Here is a 7,004-nt window from a genome sequence, read left to right as displayed (position 1 = left end):
TTAGAGGTAGAGTAGTTTGGCTCATGCCTTTGGCCTCCAACACCTGTTTTACTGTGTAAACACCTAGCCATTATTAATCTGTTGGCTAGCATCACATTAGAAATTGGTTATATGGTAGCATACATGCCATATTCTATTTGTGTAACTTAATTTGTATCAATAGCTTCATGAGGTTTTTAGTAAATGTTTATGTACAAACTGTAAATATATGTTATATGCAGGTCTTATACATCTAATCAAATGCATAAGTGGCATATATTACTAAGATATTCTTATTAATGTATCCAAGAAAACCCATGCAATGATCATGTCATGAAACTGCTGAACTAAAATGACGACTTTTTTGATCCAATTCAGACACTGGGCTTTTCTTTACTTGGAGATAAGAAAAGGACCATTCATAGCAAGGAGAAGTACAGCTTAAAGGGCGGATAGTGAACTAGGCGTGGCCCTGCCATATTTTATGCAGTAAGCCTGGAAAAAGTCCAGCTGTTCGCTGTGTAAAAGGCTGAGCATTGTGGCGGTTTCATTGTTATTAAAGTTAAAATAATTCCATCAGCAGGTTAGTGGCATCAATAGTAACTGGTGACACAATCCAATGATGTGAATAAGAAAACATGTTAAAAAAAGAGACATAAATTGACATGCAAAATGCATTGTTATATGCATTTCCTTTTTATATATGCAAATTGGATACAAGACATGGGCAAAATAAGCAAAAAACTAAAAATAACAGGTCCAATGTCTGCACCCTGAAGCTCACTCAAAGCCAATTTAGGATACAAACATTAACCAGACTTGGGGGTTTAAGGTTTTTTTTTTTTTAAATAGACTTCTCAAGGAACGTAAGGTAAAAACAGGGTCGTAAGATAAGCTCAGATTGTCAAGATCAACACAGCAGTTAAATATGTGCACCAAACAGATCTGAAGGTAGAAAAGTGGTTGTTAGGCCAGACTTGAAGCAATGCACATTCCGCCTTAACTTTACTGTTGATTTCTGACTATCTGATATTAAATTGAAAAAAGACATTAACTATGAAAATAGCCTCTTGAGAGAATAGAGATAGTACTGCTGGTGTAAAAATGTTTTTCAACCTACATCATCACTTTCCATTTTCCATTTCCAAAGGTATTACTGAACATTGATTTATTAAGCCATGAGATGCTATAAATCTTCATATCTCATACTATCTGATTAAAGCCCAGATAAACATAAGCCGAGTGATACAAGATATGTGCTTTGGGTATTTTCTTATTTAAACTTAAGATCCAGTGGAAATTTGATTAAACAGATTAAAAGTCAGGAATATTTCTCTCAATTGTAAAATGTACCTGATATTTCCCTTATGATGTTCCACTTATGAGACACAAAGGACTAACATTTAAATGTTTCAGACTTAAAAAAACATAATAAAAAACAACAAGCGACTTACCAAGACAAGCAACAACAAAGCAGATGACTGAGAGGAGTTTGAATTTCCGAGCCATTGGAAAATAACTTGGAGACAAAACTTCACAAGAAAGAAAGTCGGACAGGGCTATGACCGGATGAGGTGTAAGGACTCAGGTGTCCTCCACTGGCAGTTTTAATCATTAGCCACTCCTCCGAGGGCGGCACCGTGGGCTAAAGTACATTTCACGTCCATAAACGAAGGCTCGGTGGGCGTACTTTCTAACAAGCCATTAATCTGTTTATGAGTCTTCCATGACATAGATCTGTCTCTGCTGTTTCTTTTTGTTCATTTCCAGAAAGTGTGTCAGATGTAGGAGGAATATAAAGCCAGATCCAGGCTAAGACAGGGGTGACTAAAACGATCACAAAGGCAACCTCAGACCAAATCATCGAGAGAATATCCAAAGAATGGAAGAGCATTATAATAGAGAAGATACTCAAATAACATTCTCATTGCTTTAAAAGAACAAAACAAAAAGGGAGAAAGCATCGTAATGCTATTAGGGAATGGACAGCTAACAGTTTTTTTAACAGCTCAATGCTGACATGATGGAGGTTCTGGTTATTGCTGTGGAAAAAAGGTCACTCCGATGATCATACAAAGTACTCGCCACTCTCTCTATGTAGTGCAAAACTCACAACATTACTCAACACTGATTATTATTGCCATTAAAATGTCTTCAACAGAACTTGAATTAAGATTGTAACAGGGCAACAGAATGTCATATTTGACATAGATCTCAGTAAATCTAAGTCATTACAATAATTACATTGATTTAGTATTTTAATTATGTAACCGTTTAACATTTAAATAGTTACTCCCCAACACTGCATGTTTCCAGGCTGAATTTATCTCCATTGCTGAAAACTTATAAAACAAAAATTGGAGGATTGTACACAAAGAAAAATACTACAATGACAAACAATGTATGTATGTTTCTTTACTTTAATATTCACCGTAATGACTACAAGTTTTTAGCTTATTTCTAGAGATCGTTGCACATCTCAGCCTCTGACTTTATAAGTTACTTATAGATGGCGTAATTAGCAGGAGGGACAAAGATTACATTCCTTGCCAGTCATTTTATGAATTTATAACCAACCAACCACTTCTACAAACACGATTTCTTCACAGTACTGATTAAAAGATGACGTTGTCCACACAGCTGCGTCCATGAAGGCAAATGGCAATTCAAAAGTCTAAAAATATCACTTCAGAAAGTGTTTCTACCCATTTTGAACTTTCTTATCAGAAACTGGGTGGCCAATAAAATGGGGTGGGACAAAGGATAACATGACCTTTGATTCAAAGACGTCATAACATGTGAGATAATAGGATCCCAAAGTTGGAAGATTTGGAAATTTGGTTTTAATCCTTCACCTAAAGAATATGTCTGAAGTTTAAAATTCTTTAAAGCTCAGTGAGAACTGATCTGTCATCCCATCACCCACCATGAACATGATATCTCCAAGTTGACTTTGATCCCCATGTATGAATTAACACATGACTAAAGTCTGACACCACTTCAGCGTCATCATGCTATGTGACAATGTGTCAAATTGCCCTAAATAAAAAGATAAAAAGCAGGTAGGTTTGAGCAAAAGTGAGATAGTTCAGGCACTGGTTTCCATGGGTGTATATGAATTAAGGCCAAAAAATAAACGGGTTTATAGATAAACTAAGACACATCTGTTTAAACAGTTTGGGGCTTCAACATGAATACAAAATGGCAATACTACTACTAATAATAATATTAATAAATACTTTAAAAAAATGTTACTTACAACTAAAAAATAGACGTTATTTAGGTTTTTGGTGCTGTTAAAGTTTGGTTATTTTTAATCTGCAGGTCAAACTCTTGAATTATGTAAACAGTCAAGGCAAAAAATATTACATGAACAGTTTGTTTCTTGGCAATGAATGCTTCACTCCCGCAGATTAAACCATTTACGGTTATTCCCAAAATACATTATCCACAAGCAGGATTTACATGTTGTTGGGAGTCAACAGAGGTGTGATCACAGTGTAATAACTGCCTCTCTGTCCTCTTACTCATGGTAAGTCCAAAGTCACTTACAGTTATGGCCATCCATAACCCCACCCAACCTGCTGTTCCTGCAAATGACGATTGTGATTACAGTTTGAACATTATGTTCATGGGAGGGAGGCTCATACCATCTTAGCAAAACTGAGCAGTGTCAGTCTTTCCCCTGAAGACCCTTGACTCTGAACTCCAGGTTTTTTTTCATGGAGACGACACAAAGCAAATAGGACAGAAGGAGGGACATTTCTTTTTCAAAACAATTATACTGCAATGTCATGGTTAATTTATAAATGTGGGTGGCACATAAAAGTACTCAGAATAAAAGCAACAATACAACAGTAATACTATTATATAGTAATTAGAAGCCATACATTTACATTTTTTAGTCAAATAAATGTAAAAATATTGATAACAAAAGTAAAAGTACTCATTATGCTGGTCCATTTCAGACTAATGTATTTAACATCATTGCATTAAAATGATTGATTCATTAATATGCAAATCATTGAAATGCTGGAACTAGTAAAGATAGAGCTGGTTTACTACTTAACATACTTCATCTGCTGGATAGCAGGAACCATAGCATAGTATTTGAGTGTTATATTATGGTGTAATATCACAGCATTACTTATTTGTTTATTATATTTTCTATTATTCAAATGTGGGTAAAGTGCCGATTTATCTGGATAGCGATGGTCCGACCACTGGATTCACATGTTATTCCTACTGAGACCAATAGAGTAAGTAAAGAGAAAGCACAGCTTGCTCCTTCTAATTTGAGGTAAGAACAGTTAAGAACATTATGGTAAACAGACTGAAAACAAAGGATCTGGTTGACATTGCATTCAGCAGCTATTAAGGAGGCCATTTTACAATGTGTAAAACATTTCAAACAACCAGTAGTATAAAAATCTACTGTCAATATTTCATCTGAGTTTCTGTCTGTCAGGAGATGCTGAGTTTCTTGGTGGAAAACAGCTCCATCCCCTGGCTGCAGGGCCTCGTGTAAGCCTTAGCATGAATCACCATCGCTTTAAAAGCATAATTTCCCCGAATGGCCTGTAATACACAAGCTTCAACTGCATAAAGAGAGTAATAACAACCCTAATGTATTCTGGAGAGCAGGGCGAGAAGCATATTTGCAGTGCAAATAAAGAAAGGTTGCTTCTGATTTCAGGCTCTTTAAAGGTGCACTCAGAGCTGATATCATACTGTCAAAGTATAACCAATTGCATTTACTCAAATACTGTGGCCTATGTAAACATACAACTTGAGTATCTCCATATTAAATGCTACTCTATACTTCCACTCCACCACATTACAGAGGAAACAACATTCATCTAACACCTCTATTCTGATTTTTCGTACAAAAAAAAGGTACTTACGTACGCAACAACAGTAAATAAAGTAATATTAATATCAGATTAAACTACATTGCACTTTATTGTCATGGCACAATGTACCTTAAATTAATTCGGGACATCACTACCTGCACTCATACTTTTGGTACTCAAGTACACGGTGCTGCTCATTTTGTATGCATTTTCGTTCAAGTACAATTTTGAGTGCAGGACTTTTATCTTGTTGGAAAATTGGTATTTTCAATTGGCTCGAAACTGTAAAACGTTACACAAAACCGCCAGTGACTCGCGGGATCTGTTAAGATCCGTTCACGGACTGCTATGACGAGATTATCGGCGTTCTCTTTTCGTTTGAACAAATCACCTGAGAACACAAAACCTCTCCTGCTGCACTGAACAGAACGGCGCCGCGTATTAAGGTTTGTCAGTACCGCGGCCATTTTGGAAAATGGCGCAACTAGCTTAACTAGCGCTACCTGTTAGTAACGTTAGTAATTTAACCTGAAAGAGGCGGAGAGAAAGTAAAACTGGTAGATACTGTCATGTACTGACACACAAAGCGTACCAGGAGATAAAACTTTTACCTTATCTTTCGGGAAATTCGAGCTTTCCTTTCCGCTCCTTGCGCGTGACCTTGCACGTTGGGCCTTCTCTTTTCTCACCGGTTGTCTCGTGCACGCAAAAGGAGACGTAACGGACCGCAAAAACTACAAGTTTAACAAACCGATTTCCGGTAACAATTTGACTGAAAAACACAAAATGCAAATGTAATCTTGAATTCCTTATTCTCTTTATATTTGATACATGTTATATTATGTTTTACAATCTGCCAGGATTCATATAATATTTTGCCCTTTCCTGGTTAATTAAACTTCTCTTTCAACTGTAAACAACTATTAATACCTATACTCCCCTGGTTAGTATAAAGGCTCTTATTTTTGCAAAATTGTATTTACTTAATTTGAATTTCCAACTACATTAACAGTACACAATTTTGCCTCATGTTTTCCCCTCGGCTATATTTATTTATAGAAGAATCAGTGATGTTGAGACATAAAACACACACCATGTACTTTTTTGTAACAAAAAGTTTTTATTGGCTTCTCTAATCCGTTCATCATCTCAATAACAGGTACAGCCTGGGAAATCATATCACAAGGGGTCTAGAACAAATAAGACAAAGGGATGGGGAGGCTTTTGCTACAAAATTTGGTATTGAGGTGACAGTCAGAAAAAAAAGCCATACAAAAATGTCTTTATCATGCATACTGGAGAAAAACTCAAAAAAAATTGAGAACACACATTTTTAGTGTTTTTGTACATTTTTGTAAACAATATCCTTCTAGAGATCATATCAAAACACATTATGGCAAGTAACAAAAATAAGGGATATAACATGAGAAAAAAAAAAAGAATGTTCTATGAGGCATCTAGAATGCAACACTGCTTGGCGTGGATGTTTAAACAGAAAAAAAAAATACATTTGCAATTTGACGAGTCATTTGCTCTATAATTGTAAACACAGGCAGTGTTAAATGATTATACAATATGTCGAACCTATACTACAAATATTTCCACTACATACATGAAACGCGTGTCCCTGCTTTCTTACGCTTTAGTGATATGAGGTATATTTAGGTCAATCTTATTGTCTTTTTTTTCTTCTCCATCTCTCACCCACTCTTTTTCTCTCCTTTTAAAAGCATAGTGTGTGTTTGGAGTGAGTTGGCTGGTCAGTCAGTCTTTGTTCCCTGTGATCTGAGCAGCTTCAAAGTCTCTTGGCTGTGGAGCTCACAGACATAGGAAAGGGAAAGGGAAAGGGGGGGGGGGCGCCTCACAGGAAATCAACTAAATTAAATATCAACCCTGGCTGCCGGGATAGAATGGCTTTAGCCACGGAAGACAAAGAAGGCCATTGTTTATTTTTGTGAGTGCAGGGCTGCATTTAGGGGAGGGGAAGTGGGTATAACATAACTTTTCTGTTTCTTAACTTTATCATTGAAGCAGTTTCTTGCAATTACTACAACAGTAGGGTTAAAAAAAAAAAAAAAGTAGATGGGACGGGGAGTAGGGGTGCAGGTCCGGTGATTACTTGCCAAAAATATCTACTACTGAGTTCTGTTGTGGCTAGTGGAGAATAAATAA

This window comes from Eutrigla gurnardus (assembly GCF_963514095.1).
Source record: "Eutrigla gurnardus genome assembly, chromosome: 22".
NCBI lineage: Eukaryota > Metazoa > Chordata > Actinopteri > Perciformes > Triglidae > Eutrigla > Eutrigla gurnardus.
This window is presented reverse-complemented; position numbering follows the sequence as displayed.